This window comes from Apis cerana, linkage group LG2 (assembly GCF_029169275.1).
Source record: "Apis cerana isolate GH-2021 linkage group LG2, AcerK_1.0, whole genome shotgun sequence".
Taxonomy (NCBI): Eukaryota; Metazoa; Arthropoda; class Insecta; order Hymenoptera; family Apidae; genus Apis; species Apis cerana.
In genome coordinates this window covers 2,252,724-2,271,230 of record NC_083853.1, presented here as the reverse complement: position 1 = coordinate 2,271,230, position 18,507 = coordinate 2,252,724, and the positions used below count along the sequence as shown (strand labels likewise).

General features: G+C 32.8%; 1 protein-coding gene across 13 annotated transcripts in view; it reads right to left on the bottom strand.

The window, feature by feature from the left end:
* LOC107999565 (uncharacterized) overlaps positions 1 to 4,973 on the bottom strand; it is a 30,905-nt gene extending 25,932 nt beyond the window's left edge. Inside the window, exons 1-4 of one of the 13 annotated variants that reach the window (XM_062072104.1) lie at positions 3,607 to 4,973; positions 3,364 to 3,531; positions 3,104 to 3,224; positions 21 to 2,636 (exon numbers count right to left, since the gene is read on the bottom strand). The gene's annotated coding sequence lies outside the window, so the exon portion shown is untranslated. Of the gene's footprint in view, positions 1 to 20; positions 3,225 to 3,363 lie in introns of all 13 variants that reach the window. The other 12 variants (XM_062072108.1, XM_062072106.1, XM_062072109.1 and 9 more) reach the window with 12 other exon arrangements.
* Between the last annotated feature and the right edge of the window lie 13,534 nt (positions 4,974 to 18,507).

Here is an 18,507-nt window from a genome sequence, read left to right as displayed (position 1 = left end):
GATGAATTTTCTTTTCTCACCAAGTTTTTTAAATACTGTATCACGATATTTGTTTTTAACACAAACCGCGAGATTAGACTACTATAAATTCCACATTGTCGATTTCCGTAATATAGTTAAATAATATTATTATATATTCTGAATTAGTAATATAGATAATTAAATCTTATTATGAAACAAAATATATTCAAAATGGATTATTATTATTATGAATGTTTATCAATATATTTAAATACAAAAATTATTATGAATTTAAATATTTCTGCATTATTATAATTCTTCTAATTATATCGTATAATTTTAAAAAGAATAATCTTCAAAATAACAAAACTATGAAAATTAATATAGAGAGAAACTATATGTGAGATTTATATTTACTTGTGTTCTAAAATTCTATAATATAAACAATTGTTAATTTTATAATATAAATTAGTAAAAATATTCCACAGAAAAATAGTTAAATTATTTACACTTTCACACTTTCAAATTAAACAAATAAAAAAAGTAAAGAAAACTAAAACACTTCACTAAGCTTACTTATTAAAATATTTATTATTTTAAGCCACTGATTTTCTTTTTTTCTTTTTTTTTAAAGTCAAATTTTCTACTTTTATTTAGGTTATAATCATTAAGGTTACGTATTATTTCATATTATATAGCGATCTTTTGAAATTATGCATTAAATTTGTTTATATTTTTATAATTTATATTTTATATCGTATTTTTAAATATGTTATTAATATATATATACGTACGTACGTACGTACGTATAGGAATATTATTTACAAAATATAAATTCACAGAATATCAATTAGAAAATAAACGTAACGGCAGAAAATGACATTTATATTAAATAACCTAACCGTATTTTATATAATACTCTTCTATAATAGCATTCGATTTAAAGTATTATATATATATTTACAATATATCAATCACATTATTATGAATTAATAATATACCACACCTGTTAACAATATTATTTTAACATAATTTTGACATATATTTAGTTCTAATAAATTAATTAACAAAAATATGATATAATTTATTTATCGAACAAATAATACTAATATTACCAGACGATATATAGGGCCGTTTTTCATAAAAATATAAATTTATATTATCAAATATCTTTATTTTTCTTCATTTTTATCTTTATCAAATGATGCAATGCATACTATATATGTGTTATGTGTATATATGTGTATATATTTATATTGTATGCTTTTCTAAACAAACGACACACACACGCGCACGCTATAAACACATAAAATAAGATCAGTCTTTAACTTTTTAAATCAATTTAGATAATATGTCAGAAATACTTCTTTTAATTTAAATATAAACTACTTTAAAATTTATTTATTTTTTCATTATTAACTTGTTAATAAGAACTTTATGTATACAATCAGTCGCAGAAGTTTTCATACATTTTACACAAATTCAATTAAATTTGTGTAAAATTTTTTTATCGAAATTTTTTTATCGAAATCAACGATAATTTTATTTTATATGAAACATTGCGAGTATAATAATATGAAACCATTTTTTTATTATGGAACATCATTTCAAAGCAGTGAAATCAATTTTTCAAGTTTCAATATTATTTTTCTTCTTTACATAATTTCATTTCATAATGATTCAAGATAATGCAAAATTTTAAATTATAAAATATTTAATTCTACCATCGGAGATAGAAATAAGGATATTTTCAGAAGAAATTGCTTATAAAACATGGGAGTTGATTTCACATATTTAAAGAAATTTTTTATCCAAAAATAAATTATTTTACATATAACATTTCAATGTATGGCTATATATAAGTTTTCATTGAAATCAAATCTTTCATAATAATTCAATTTCTTTACAAGTATAAAAAAATTTTTGTGATTATACATTAAATTACAAGTTAGACCTTGATTGATCAAACTAATGATAGTAATATCAGTATTGTAAGTGTGTAATATAATTTTTTAGATAATACAATAATTTATATTATTGCGTTCCATGTGAAATATGACAGTTTTAATATATATTATCCGTTTATATATATACATATACAAATGTATATATATATATATATATATATATATATATATACGTATATATACATTTGCTTCAATCAGTTTTTTCAGCTTTCTGATCTCTTTTCCTTTTTAATTATCAAATTATTTTTCAAATTGCTAGTATTACATTGTATTTCTGCTTTTTTTTTTTTGAATGCTTCTAAATGCGTAAAAATACCATTAATGAAAATATCATCAAATTCATATTTACTTTCTCTCATAAATTTATCTTCAAATCTTTCTATGATTTATTTGTTCAATTACATATCGCTTATCGTATCATTTTCAAACTTCTATCTAATTTCACCATGCCAATCTCTATTATTGTCTATCACTGAAATATGTTAAATACATAAAAATATATTAGATATCATATTATCCTCTAATAAGAAACGATCACATCCAATTTCACAATTTTCAATGACACTCTGTGGTAAAATTGTAGATTTTAAAGATTTTAATTTGAGTCGTTGAATCCAAATAAAATCTATTTCCATCTCAACTTTCAACTGTTAAAGTATCATCTCGAGACATGTGTATCTGCATTATCCGTAGTTAAATTATCGAAATCTAAAATTTTATTTGAGTAAAATGAATATTTCATACAAATATTTCATACCAATCTTCTTACCAATGCTTACTATTTTATCTTATTCATCCTGTTATGTGACAAGTTAATTTTAATATTGTTTCGATACGCTTAAATCATTTTAATCTAAATTAATATTCACAACTAAATTCTTTTGACAATTTTGTATCGCTGGCAAATGCACAAATGAAACGTAAAAAGTATAAAAATATATGAAAATGTACGTTTATTATATATAATCGTAAAAGAAGAACAAAAACAACGATGCTAGATTCTGTCTGTTTTAATATTCTAATGAAAAAAGAAAAATGAATATTTTAACCTGATGAATGTTTAAACCAAACTTTGTATTTTACTGCCATTATATTTTTAGATACACGTTTTACGGAAGGACCAAAGGTTCCTATATCCAGTAACTAAATTTCTTCCTTTGTTTTACATTACTTACGTTTAAAGATGATAAAATAGAATTAAAGTTAATTTCGGTCGTGCTTCTGCATAACATCTTAAGGTATACACCTGTATATATTGACAGTGTGCAACGACAAGTATATTGGATGAATTTTTTCCTTATAAAAAAAAAAAATATTGGTAAATTTATTATATAAAAGTCATTGACGTTAATATTTGTCTTATTCCAATAATATATATAGATTTAATTTTTAATTTTATAAGATTTTATTTTAATAAAACTTATTTAAAACTTACACGACATTTAAGAACATTAAAGTCAAAACTTCATTCCTTCATCACTTTCACAAAAAAACAATGCAATGGATTCTAATGTGTTGTCATTTCATTATAAATTGTTGCATTTGTTAATGGCAATTGAAAAAATCCATACGATATTATCTTGGACTTTTATGTCGACTTTATCTAGAGAAAAAAATTGAGCAATTGTGCCCGTAATAAATTTACATGTGCTTCGGTTGATGAATTTTCTTTTCTCACCAAGTTTTTTAAATACTGTATCACGATATTTGTTTTTAACACAAACCGCGAGATTAGACTACTATAAATTCCACATTGTCGATTTCCGTAATATAGTTAAATAATATTATTATATATTCTGAATTAGTAATATAGATAATTAAATCTTATTATGAAACAAAATATATTCAAAATGGATTATTATTATTATGAATGTTTATCAATATATTTAAATACAAAAATTATTATGAATTTAAATATTTCTGCATTATTATAATTCTTCTAATTATATCGTATAATTTTAAAAAGAATAATCTTCAAAATAACAAAACTATGAAAATTAATATAGAGAGAAACTATATGTGAGATTTATATTTACTTGTGTTCTAAAATTCTATAATATAAACAATTGTTAATTTTATAATATAAATTAGTAAAAATATTCCACAGAAAAATAGTTAAATTATTTACACTTTCACACTTTCAAATTAAACAAATAAAAAAAGTAAAGAAAACTAAAACACTTCACTAAGCTTACTTATTAAAATATTTATTATTTTAAGCCACTGATTTTCTTTTTTTCTTTTTTTTTAAAGTCAAATTTTCTACTTTTATTTAGGTTATAATCATTAAGGTTACGTATTATTTCATATTATATAGCGATCTTTTGAAATTATGCATTAAATTTGTTTATATTTTTATAATTTATATTTTATATCGTATTTTTAAATATGTTATTAATATATATATACGTACGTACGTACGTACGTATAGGAATATTATTTACAAAATATAAATTCACAGAATATCAATTAGAAAATAAACGTAACGGCAGAAAATGACATTTATATTAAATAACCTAACCGTATTTTATATAATACTCTTCTATAATAGCATTCGATTTAAAGTATTATATATATATTTACAATATATCAATCACATTATTATGAATTAATAATATACCACACCTGTTAACAATATTATTTTAACATAATTTTGACATATATTTAGTTCTAATAAATTAATTAACAAAAATATGATATAATTTATTTATCGAACAAATAATACTAATATTACCAGACGATATATAGGGCCGTTTTTCATAAAAATATAAATTTATATTATCAAATATCTTTATTTTTCTTCATTTTTATCTTTATCAAATGATGCAATGCATACTATATATGTGTTATGTGTATATATGTGTATATATTTATATTGTATGCTTTTCTAAACAAACGACACACACACGCGCACGCTATAAACACATAAAATAAGATCAGTCTTTAACTTTTTAAATCAATTTAGATAATATGTCAGAAATACTTCTTTTAATTTAAATATAAACTACTTTAAAATTTATTTATTTTTTCATTATTAACTTGTTAATAAGAACTTTATGTATACAATCAGTCGCAGAAGTATTCATACACTTTACAAATTCGATTTTGATCAAAATAGCAGCTTTTCGAAGCTAAAAACGCGAATTCGGGTTCAAAAATTGAAATACACAGACCGAATCCAACAAAAACTCACCAAATTATGTCAAATTGAGCCATGAAATATCGATTTCGATTAAAATTGTAACTTTTCGACAAAAATCGTAAATCGGTGACGAAATAGTAGAAATAGTAGAAAATGAGAGAGAGAGAGTTATTCTAACGCAAACTCGCATTGTCGTATGATAAATTCTAGCGTGAAGGATCAATTTGGATCGAAATTGTACCATTTCGTAACGAAAAACGCTCTTACGGCGAATTCCGAATCGAAAACGTTCTCAGAGAGAGTTATCCAACACAATCTCGCCCTGCAACGTCAAATTCCGAAACGAAAAATTGATTTCGATAAGTTTATGATGTAGCTCTTATGTAGCACGAAAATCGCAAGTTTCGGCGAATTCTGCTTCGACATCGTTGAAAGTGAGTCTTTCAAGCAGACGCTCGTCAGTTACGTTCAATTCTGACACGAAAATTCGATTTTGATCAAAATAGCAGCTTTTCGAAGCTAAAAACGCGAATTCGGGTTCAAAAATTGAAATACACAGACCGAATCCAACAAAAACTCACCAAATTATGTCAAATTGAGCCATGAAATATCGATTTCGATTAAAATTGTAACTTTTCGACAAAAATCGTAAATCGGTGACGAAATAGTAGAAATAGTAGAAAATGAGAGAGAGAGAGTTATTCTAACGCAAACTCGCATTGTCGTATGATAAATTCTAGCGTGAAGGATCAATTTGGATCGAAATTGTACCATTTCGTAACGAAAAACGCTCTTACGGCGAATTCCGAATCGAAAACGTTCTCAGAGAGAGTTATCCAACACAATCTCGCCCTGCAACGTCAAATTCCGAAACGAAAAATTGATTTCGATAAGTTTATGATGTAGCTCTTATGTAGCACGAAAATCGCAAGTTTCGGCGAATTCTGCTTCGACATCGTTGAAAGTGAGTCTTTCAAGCAGACGCTCGTCAGTTACGTTCAATTCTGACACGAAAATTCGATTTTGATCAAAATAGCAGCTTTTCGAAGCTAAAAACGCGAATTCGGGTTCAAAAATTGAAATACACAGACCGAATCCAACAAAAACTCACCAAATTATGTCAAATTGAGCCATGAAATATCGATTTCGATTAAAATTGTAACTTTTCGACAAAAATCGTAAATCGGTGACGAAATAGTAGAAATAGTAGAAAATGAGAGAGAGAGAGAGTTATTCTAACGCAAACTCGCATTGTCTTATGATAAATTCTAGCGTGAAGGATCAATTTGGATCGAAATTGTACCATTTCGTAACGAAAAACGCTCTTACGGCGAATTCCGAATCGAAAACGTTCTCAGAGAGAGTTATCCAACACAATCTCGCCCTGCAACGTCAAATTCCGAAACGAAAAATTGATTTCGATAAGTTTATGATGTAGCTCTTATGTAGCACGAAAATCGCAAGTTTCGGCGAATTCTGCTTCGACATCGTTGAAAGTGAGTCTTTCAAGCAGACGCTCGTCAGTTACGTTCAATTCTGACACGAAAATTCGATTTTGATCAAAATAGCAGCTTTTCGAAGCTAAAAACGCGAATTCGGGTTCAAAAATTGAAATACACAGACCGAATCCAACAAAAACTCACCAAATTATGTCAAATTGAGCCATGAAATATCGATTTCGATTAAAATTGTAACTTTTCGACAAAAATCGTAAATCGGTGACGAAATAGTAGAAATAGTAGAAAATGAGAGAGAGAGAGAGTTATTCTAACGCAAACTCGCATTGTCTTATGATAAATTCTAGCGTGAAGGATCAATTTGGATCGAAATTGTACCATTTCGTAACGAAAAACGCTCTTACGGCGAATTCCGAATCGAAAACGTTCTCAGAGAGAGTTATCCAACACAATCTCGCCCTGCAACGTCAAATTCCGAAACGAAAAATTGATTTCGATAAGTTTATGATGTAGCTCTTATGTAGCACGAAAATCGCAAGTTTCGGCGAATTCTGCTTCGACATCGTTGAAAGTGAGTCTTTCAAGCAGACGCTCGTCAGTTACGTTCAATTCTGACACGAAAATTCGATTTTGATCAAAATAGCAGCTTTTCGAAGCTAAAAACGCGAATTCGGGTTCAAAAATTGAAATACACAGACCGAATCCAACAAAAACTCACCAAATTATGTCAAATTGAGCCATGAAATATCGATTTCGATTAAAATTGTAACTTTTCGACAAAAATCGTAAATCGGTGACGAAATAGTAGAAATAGTAGAAAATGAGAGAGAGAGAGTTATTCTAACGCAAACTCGCATTGTCGTATGATAAATTCTAGCGTGAAGGATCAATTTGGATCGAAATTGTACCATTTCGTAACGAAAAACGCTCTTACGGCGAATTCCGAATCGAAAACGTTCTCAGAGAGAGTTATCCAACACAATCTCGCCCTGCAACGTCAAATTCCGAAACGAAAAATTGATTTCGATAAGTTTATGATGTAGCTCTTATGTAGCACGAAAATCGCAAGTTTCGGCGAATTCTGCTTCGACATCGTTGAAAGTGAGTCTTTCAAGCAGACGCTCGTCAGTTACGTTCAATTCTGACACGAAAATTCGATTTTGATCAAAATAGCAGCTTTTCGAAGCTAAAAACGCGAATTCGGGTTCAAAAATTGAAATACACAGACCGAATCCAACAAAAACTCACCAAATTATGTCAAATTGAGCCATGAAATATCGATTTCGATTAAAATTGTAACTTTTCGACAAAAATCGTAAATCGGTGACGAAATAGTAGAAATAGTAGAAAATGAGAGAGAGAGAGTTATTCTAACGCAAACTCGCATTGTCGTATGATAAATTCTAGCGTGAAGGATCAATTTGGATCGAAATTGTACCATTTCGTAACGAAAAACGCTCTTACGGCGAATTCCGAATCGAAAACGTTCTCAGAGAGAGTTATCCAACACAATCTCGCCCTGCAACGTCAAATTCCGAAACGAAAAATTGATTTCGATAAGTTTATGATGTAGCTCTTATGTAGCACGAAAATCGCAAGTTTCGGCGAATTCTGCTTCGACATCGTTGAAAGTGAGTCTTTCAAGCAGACGCTCGTCAGTTACGTTCAATTCTGACACGAAAATTCGATTTTGATCAAAATAGCAGCTTTTCGAAGCTAAAAACGCGAATTCGGGTTCAAAAATTGAAATACACAGACCGAATCCAACAAAAACTCACCAAATTATGTCAAATTGAGCCATGAAATATCGATTTCGATTAAAATTGTAACTTTTCGACAAAAATCGTAAATCGGTGACGAAATAGTAGAAATAGTAGAAAATGAGAGAGAGAGAGTTATTCTAACGCAAACTCGCATTGTCGTATGATAAATTCTAGCGTGAAGGATCAATTTGGATCGAAATTGTACCATTTCGTAACGAAAAACGCTCTTACGGCGAATTCCGAATCGAAAACGTTCTCAGAGAGAGTTATCCAACACAATCTCGCCCTGCAACGTCAAATTCCGAAACGAAAAATTGATTTCGATAAGTTTATGATGTAGCTCTTATGTAGCACGAAAATCGCAAGTTTCGGCGAATTCTGCTTCGACATCGTTGAAAGTGAGTCTTTCAAGCAGACGCTCGTCAGTTACGTTCAATTCTGACACGAAAATTCGATTTTGATCAAAATAGCAGCTTTTCGAAGCTAAAAACGCGAATTCGGGTTCAAAAATTGAAATACACAGACCGAATCCAACAAAAACTCACCAAATTATGTCAAATTGAGCCATGAAATATCGATTTCGATTAAAATTGTAACTTTTCGACAAAAATCGTAAATCGGTGACGAAATAGTAGAAATAGTAGAAAATGAGAGAGAGAGAGTTATTCTAACGCAAACTCGCATTGTCGTATGATAAATTCTAGCGTGAAGGATCAATTTGGATCGAAATTGTACCATTTCGTAACGAAAAACGCTCTTACGGCGAATTCCGAATCGAAAACGTTCTCAGAGAGAGTTATCCAACACAATCTCGCCCTGCAACGTCAAATTCCGAAACGAAAAATTGATTTCGATAAGTTTATGATGTAGCTCTTATGTAGCACGAAAATCGCAAGTTTCGGCGAATTCTGCTTCGACATCGTTGAAAGTGAGTCTTTCAAGCAGACGCTCGTCAGTTACGTTCAATTCTGACACGAAAATTCGATTTTGATCAAAATAGCAGCTTTTCGAAGCTAAAAACGCGAATTCGGGTTCAAAATTGAAATACACAGACCGAATCCAACAAAAACTCACCAAATTATGTCAAATTGAGCCATGAAATATCGATTTCGATTAAAATTGTAACTTTTCGACAAAAATCGTAAATCGGTGACGAAATAGTAGAAATAGTAGAAAATGAGAGAGAGAGAGTTATTCTAACGCAAACTCGCATTGTCGTATGATAAATTCTAGCGTGAAGGATCAATTTGGATCGAAATTGTACCATTTCGTAACGAAAAACGCTCTTACGGCGAATTCCGAATCGAAAACGTTCTCAGAGAGAGTTATCCAACACAATCTCGCCCTGCAACGTCAAATTCCGAAACGAAAAATTGATTTCGATAAGTTTATGATGTAGCTCTTATGTAGCACGAAAATCGCAAGTTTCGGCGAATTCTGCTTCGACATCGTTGAAAGTGAGTCTTTCAAGCAGACGCTCGTCAGTTACGTTCAATTCTGACACGAAAATTCGATTTTGATCAAAATAGCAGCTTTTCGAAGCTAAAAACGCGAATTCGGGTTCAAAAATTGAAATACACAGACCGAATCCAACAAAAACTCACCAAATTATGTCAAATTGAGCCATGAAATATCGATTTCGATTAAAATTGTAACTTTTCGACAAAAATCGTAAATCGGTGACGAAATAGTAGAAATAGTAGAAAATGAGAGAGAGAGAGTTATTCTAACGCAAACTCGCATTGTCGTATGATAAATTCTAGCGTGAAGGATCAATTTGGATCGAAATTGTACCATTTCGTAACGAAAACGCTCTTACGGCGAATTCCGAATCGAAAACGTTCTCAGAGAGAGTTATCCAACACAATCTCGCCCTGCAACGTCAAATTCCGAAACGAAAAATTGATTTCGATAAGTTTATGATGTAGCTCTTATGTAGCACGAAAATCGCAAGTTTCGGCGAATTCTGCTTCGACATCGTTGAAAGTGAGTCTTTCAAGCAGACGCTCGTCAGTTACGTTCAATTCTGACACGAAAATTCGATTTTGATCAAAATAGCAGCTTTTCGAAGCTAAAAACGCGAATTCGGGTTCAAAAATTGAAATACACAGACCGAATCCAACAAAAACTCACCAAATTATGTCAAATTGAGCCATGAAATATCGATTTCGATTAAAATTGTAACTTTTCGACAAAAATCGTAAATCGGTGACGAAATAGTAGAAATAGTAGAAAATGAGAGAGAGAGAGTTATTCTAACGCAAACTCGCATTGTCGTATGATAAATTCTAGCGTGAAGGATCAATTTGGATCGAAATTGTACCATTTCGTAACGAAAAACGCTCTTACGGCGAATTCCGAATCGAAAACGTTCTCAGAGAGAGTTATCCAACACAATCTCGCCCTGCAACGTCAAATTCCGAAACGAAAAATTGATTTCGATAAGTTTATGATGTAGCTCTTATGTAGCACGAAAATCGCAAGTTTCGGCGAATTCTGCTTCGACATCGTTGAAAGTGAGTCTTTCAAGCAGACGCTCGTCAGTTACGTTCAATTCTGACACGAAAATTCGATTTTGATCAAAATAGCAGCTTTTCGAAGCTAAAAACGCGAATTCGGGTTCAAAAATTGAAATACACAGACCGAATCCAACAAAAACTCACCAAATTATGTCAAATTGAGCCATGAAATATCGATTTCGATTAAAATTGTAACTTTTCGACAAAAATCGTAAATCGGTGACGAAATAGTAGAAATAGTAGAAAATGAGAGAGAGAGAGTTATTCTAACGCAAACTCGCATTGTCGTATGATAAATTCTAGCGTGAAGGATCAATTTGGATCGAAATTGTACCATTTCGTAACGAAAAACGCTCTTACGGCGAATTCCGAATCGAAAACGTTCTCAGAGAGAGTTATCCAACACAATCTCGCCCTGCAACGTCAAATTCCGAAACGAAAAATTGATTTCGATAAGTTTATGATGTAGCTCTTATGTAGCACGAAAATCGCAAGTTTCGGCGAATTCTGCTTCGACATCGTTGAAAGTGAGTCTTTCAAGCAGACGCTCGTCAGTTACGTTCAATTCTGACACGAAAATTCGATTTTGATCAAAATAGCAGCTTTTCGAAGCTAAAAACGCGAATTCGGGTTCAAAAATTGAAATACACAGACCGAATCCAACAAAAACTCACCAAATTATGTCAAATTGAGCCATGAAATATCGATTTCGATTAAAATTGTAACTTTTCGACAAAAATCGTAAATCGGTGACGAAATAGTAGAAATAGTAGAAAATGAGAGAGAGAGAGTTATTCTAACGCAAACTCGCATTGTCGTATGATAAATTCTAGCGTGAAGGATCAATTTGGATCGAAATTGTACCATTTCGTAACGAAAACGCTCTTACGGCGAATTCCGAATCGAAAACGTTCTCAGAGAGAGTTATCCAACACAATCTCGCCCTGCAACGTCAAATTCCGAAACGAAAAATTGATTTCGATAAGTTTATGATGTAGTATGTAGCACGAAAATCGCAAGTTTCGGCGAATTCTGCTTCGACATCGTTGAAAGTGAGTCTTTCAAGCAGACGCTCGTCAGTTACGTTCAATTCTGACACGAAAATTCGATTTTGATCAAAATAGCAGCTTTTCGAAGCTAAAAACGCGAATTCGGGTTCAAAAATTGAAATACACAGACCGAATCCAACAAAAACTCACCAAATTATGTCAAATTGAGCCATGAAATATCGATTTCGATTAAAATTGTAACTTTTCGACAAAAATCGTAAATCGGTGACGAAATAGTAGAAATAGTAGAAAATGAGAGAGAGAGAGTTATTCTAACGCAAACTCGCATTGTCGTATGATAAATTCTAGCGTGAAGGATCAATTTGGATCGAAATTGTACCATTTCGTAACGAAAAACGCTCTTACGGCGAATTCCGAATCGAAAACGTTCTCAGAGAGAGTTATCCAACACAATCTCGCCCTGCAACGTCAAATTCCGAAACGAAAAATTGATTTCGATAAGTTTATGATGTAGCTCTTATGTAGCACGAAAATCGCAAGTTTCGGCGAATTCTGCTTCGACATCGTTGAAAGTGAGTCTTTCAAGCAGACGCTCGTCAGTTACGTTCAATTCTGACACGAAAATTCGATTTTGATCAAAATAGCAGCTTTTCGAAGCTAAAAACGCGAATTCGGGTTCAAAAATTGAAATACACAGACCGAATCCAACAAAAACTCACCAAATTATGTCAAATTGAGCCATGAAATATCGATTTCGATTAAAATTGTAACTTTTCGACAAAAATCGTAAATCGGTGACGAAATAGTAGAAATAGTAGAAAATGAGAGAGAGAGAGTTATTCTAACGCAAACTCGCATTGTCGTATGATAAATTCTAGCGTGAAGGATCAATTTGGATCGAAATTGTACCATTTCGTAACGAAAAACGCTCTTACGGCGAATTCCGAATCGAAAACGTTCTCAGAGAGAGTTATCCAACACAATCTCGCCCTGCAACGTCAAATTCCGAAACGAAAAATTGATTTCGATAAGTTTATGATGTAGCTCTTATGTAGCACGAAAATCGCAAGTTTCGGCGAATTCTGCTTCGACATCGTTGAAAGTGAGTCTTTCAAGCAGACGCTCGTCAGTTACGTTCAATTCTGACACGAAAATTCGATTTTGATCAAAATAGCAGCTTTTCGAAGCTAAAAACGCGAATTCGGGTTCAAAAATTGAAATACACAGACCGAATCCAACAAAAACTCACCAAATTATGTCAAATTGAGCCATGAAATATCGATTTCGATTAAAATTGTAACTTTTCGACAAAAATCGTAAATCGGTGACGAAATAGTAGAAATAGTAGAAAATGAGAGAGAGAGAGTTATTCTAACGCAAACTCGCATTGTCGTATGATAAATTCTAGCGTGAAGGATCAATTTGGATCGAAATTGTACCATTTCGTAACGAAAAACGCTCTTACGGCGAATTCCGAATCGAAAACGTTCTCAGAGAGAGTTATCCAACACAATCTCGCCCTGCAACGTCAAATTCCGAAACGAAAAATTGATTTCGATAAGTTTATGATGTAGCTCTTATGTAGCACGAAAATCGCAAGTTTCGGCGAATTCTGCTTCGACATCGTTGAAAGTGAGTCTTTCAAGCAGACGCTCGTCAGTTACGTTCAATTCTGACACGAAAATTCGATTTTGATCAAAATAGCAGCTTTTCGAAGCTAAAAACGCGAATTCGGGTTCAAAAATTGAAATACACAGACCGAATCCAACAAAAACTCACCAAATTATGTCAAATTGAGCCATGAAATATCGATTTCGATTAAAATTGTAACTTTTCGACAAAAATCGTAAATCGGTGACGAAATAGTAGAAATAGTAGAAAATGAGAGAGAGAGAGTTATTCTAACGCAAACTCGCATTGTCGTATGATAAATTCTAGCGTGAAGGATCAATTTGGATCGAAATTGTACCATTTCGTAACGAAAACGCTCTTACGGCGAATTCCGAATCGAAAACGTTCTCAGAGAGAGTTATCCAACACAATCTCGCCCTGCAACGTCAAATTCCGAAACGAAAAATTGATTTCGATAAGTTTATGATGTAGCTCTTATGTAGCACGAAAATCGCAAGTTTCGGCGAATTCTGCTTCGACATCGTTGAAAGTGAGTCTTTCAAGCAGACGCTCGTCAGTTACGTTCAATTCTGACACGAAAATTCGATTTTGATCAAAATAGCAGCTTTTCGAAGCTAAAAACGCGAATTCGGGTTCAAAATTGAAATACACAGACCGAATCCAACAAAAACTCACCAAATTATGTCAAATTGAGCCATGAAATATCGATTTCGATTAAAATTGTAACTTTTCGACAAAAATCGTAAATCGGTGACGAAATAGTAGAAATAGTAGAAAATGAGAGAGAGAGTTATTCTAACGCAAACTCGCATTGTCGTATGATAAATTCTAGCGTGAAGGATCAATTTGGATCGAAATTGTACCATTTCGTAACGAAAAACGCTCTTACGGCGAATTCCGAATCGAAAACGTTCTCAGAGAGAGTTATCCAACACAATCTCGCCCTGCAACGTCAAATTCCGAAACGAAAAATTGATTTCGATAAGTTTATGATGTAGCTCTTATGTAGCACGAAAATCGCAAGTTTCGGCGAATTCTGCTTCGACATCGTTGAAAGTGAGTCTTTCAAGCAGACGCTCGTCAGTTACGTTCAATTCTGACACGAAAATTCGATTTTGATCAAAATAGCAGCTTTTCGAAGCTAAAAACGCGAATTCGGGTTCAAAAATTGAAATACACAGACCGAATCCAACAAAAACTCACCAAATTATGTCAAATTGAGCCATGAAATATCGATTTCGATTAAAATTGTAACTTTTCGACAAAAATCGTAAATCGGTGACGAAATAGTAGAAATAGTAGAAAATGAGAGAGAGAGAGAGTTATTCTAACGCAAACTCGCATTGTCTTATGATAAATTCTAGCGTGAAGGATCAATTTGGATCGAAATTGTACCATTTCGTAACGAAAAACGCTCTTACGGCGAATTCCGAATCGAAAACGTTCTCAGAGAGAGTTATCCAACACAATCTCGCCCTGCAACGTCAAATTCCGAAACGAAAAATTGATTTCGATAAGTTTATGATGTAGCTCTTATGTAGCACGAAAATCGCAAGTTTCGGCGAATTCTGCTTCGACATCGTTGAAAGTGAGTCTTTCAAGCAGACGCTCGTCAGTTACGTTCAATTCTGACACGAAAATTCGATTTTGATCAAAATAGCAGCTTTTCGAAGCTAAAAACGCGAATTCGGGTTCAAAAATTGAAATACACAGACCGAATCCAACAAAAACTCACCAAATTATGTCAAATTGAGCCATGAAATATCGATTTCGATTAAAATTGTAACTTTTCGACAAAAATCGTAAATCGGTGACGAAATAGTAGAAATAGTAGAAAATGAGAGAGAGAGAGTTATTCTAACGCAAACTCGCATTGTCGTATGATAAATTCTAGCGTGAAGGATCAATTTGGATCGAAATTGTACCATTTCGTAACGAAAAACGCTCTTACGGCGAATTCCGAATCGAAAACGTTCTCAGAGAGAGTTATCCAACACAATCTCGCCCTGCAACGTCAAATTCCGAAACGAAAAATTGATTTCGATAAGTTTATGATGTAGCTCTTATGTAGCACGAAAATCGCAAGTTTCGGCGAATTCTGCTTCGACATCGTTGAAAGTGAGTCTTTCAAGCAGACGCTCGTCAGTTACGTTCAATTCTGACACGAAAATTCGATTTTGATCAAAATAGCAGCTTTTCGAAGCTAAAAACGCGAATTCGGGTTCAAAAATTGAAATACACAGACCGAATCCAACAAAAACTCACCAAATTATGTCAAATTGAGCCATGAAATATCGATTTCGATTAAAATTGTAACTTTTCGACAAAAATCGTAAATCGGTGACGAAATAGTAGAAATAGTAGAAAATGAGAGAGAGAGAGTTATTCTAACGCAAACTCGCATTGTCGTATGATAAATTCTAGCGTGAAGGATCAATTTGGATCGAAATTGTACCATTTCGTAACGAAAAACGCTCTTACGGCGAATTCCGAATCGAAAACGTTCTCAGAGAGAGTTATCCAACACAATCTCGCCCTGCAACGTCAAATTCCGAAACGAAAAATTGATTTCGATAAGTTTATGATGTAGCTCTTATGTAGCACGAAAATCGCAAGTTTCGGCGAATTCTGCTTCGACATCGTTGAAAGTGAGTCTTTCAAGCAGACGCTCGTCAGTTACGTTCAATTCTGACACGAAAATTCGATTTTGATCAAAATAGCAGCTTTTCGAAGCTAAAAACGCGAATTCGGGTTCAAAAATTGAAATACACAGACCGAATCCAACAAAAACTCACCAAATTATGTCAAATTGAGCCATGAAATATCGATTTCGATTAAAATTGTAACTTTTCGACAAAAATCGTAAATCGGTGACGAAATAGTAGAAATAGTAGAAAATGAGAGAGAGAGAGTTATTCTAACGCAAACTCGCATTGTCGTATGATAAATTCTAGCGTGAAGGATCAATTTGGATCGAAATTGTACCATTTCGTAACGAAAAACGCTCTTACGGCGAATTCCGAATCGAAAACGTTCTCAGAGAGAGTTATCCAACACAATCTCGCCCTGCAACGTCAAATTCCGAAACGAAAAATTGATTTCGATAAGTTTATGATGTAGCTCTTATGTAGCACGAAAATCGCAAGTTTCGGCGAATTCTGCTTCGACATCGTTGAAAGTGAGTCTTTCAAGCAGACGCTCGTCAGTTACGTTCAATTCTGACACGAAAATTCGATTTTGATCAAAATAGCAGCTTTTCGAAGCTAAAAACGCGAATTCGGGTTCAAAATTGAAATACACAGACCGAATCCAACAAAAACTCACCAAATTATGTCAAATTGAGCCATGAAATATCGATTTCGATTAAAATTGTAACTTTTCGACAAAAATCGTAAATCGGTGACGAAATAGTAGAAATAGTAGAAAATGAGAGAGAGAGAGTTATTCTAACGCAAACTCGCATTGTCGTATGATAAATTCTAGCGTGAAGGATCAATTTGGATCGAAATTGTACCATTTCGTAACGAAAAACGCTCTTACGGCGAATTCCGAATCGAAAACGTTCTCAGAGAGAGTTATCCAACACAATCTCGCCCTGCAACGTCAAATTCCGAAACGAAAAATTGATTTCGATAAGTTTATGATGTAGCTCTTATGTAGCACGAAAATCGCAAGTTTCGGCGAATTCTGCTTCGACATCGTTGAAAGTGAGTCTTTCAAGCAGACGCTCGTCAGTTACGTTCAATTCTGACACGAAAATTCGATTTTGATCAAAATAGCAGCTTTTCGAAGCTAAAAACGCGAATTCGGGTTCAAAAATTGAAATACACAGACCGAATCCAACAAAAACTCACCAAATTATGTCAAATTGAGCCATGAAATATCGATTTCGATTAAAATTGTAACTTTTCGACAAAAATCGTAAATCGGTGACGAAATAGTAGAAATAGTAGAAAATGAGAGAGAGAGAGTTATTCTAACGCAAACTCGCATTGTCGTATGATAAATTCTAGCGTGAAGGATCAATTTGGATCGAAATTGTACCATTTCGTAACGAAAAACGCTCTTACGGCGAATTCCGAATCGAAAACGTTCTCAGAGAGAGTTATCCAACACAATCTCGCCCTGCAACGTCAAATTCCGAAACGAAAAATTGATTTCGATAAGTTTATGATGTAGCTCTTATGTAGCACGAAAATCGCAAGTTTCGGCGAATTCTGCTTCGACATCGTTGAAAGTGAGTCTTTCAAGCAGACGCTCGTCAGTTACGTTCAATTCTGACACGAAAATTCGATTTTGATCAAAATAGCAGCTTTTCGAAGCTAAAAACGCGAATTCGGGTTCAAAAATTGAAATACACAGACCGAATCCAACAAAAACTCACCAAATTATGTCAAATTGAGCCATGAAATATCGATTTCGATTAAAATTGTAACTTTTCGACAAAAATCGTAAATCGGTGACGAAATAGTAGAAATAGTAGAAAATGAGAGAGAGAGAGTTATTCTAACGCAAACTCGCATTGTCGTATGATAAATTCTAGCGTGAAGGATCAATTTGATCGAAATTGTACCATTTCGTAACGAAAACGCTCTTACGGCGAATTCCGAATCGAAAACGTTCTCAGAGAGAGTTATCCAACACAATCTCGCCCTGCAACGTCAAATTCCGAAACGAAAAATTGATTTCGATAAGTTTATGATGTAGCTCTTATGTAGCACGAAAATCGCAAGTTTCGGCGAATTCTGCTTCGACATCGTTGAAAGTGAGTCTTTCAAGCAGACGCTCGTCAGTTACGTTCAATTCTGACACGAAAATTCGATTTTGATCAAAATAGCAGCTTTTCGAAGCTAAAAACGCGAATTCGGGTTCAAAAATTGAAATACACAGACCGAATCCAACAAAAACTCACCAAATTATGTCAAATTGAGCCATGAAATATCGATTTCGATTAAAATTGTAACTTTTCGACAAAAATCGTAAATCGGTGACGAAATAGTAGAAATAGTAGAAAATGAGAGAGAGAGAGTTATTCTAACGCAAACTCGCATTGTCG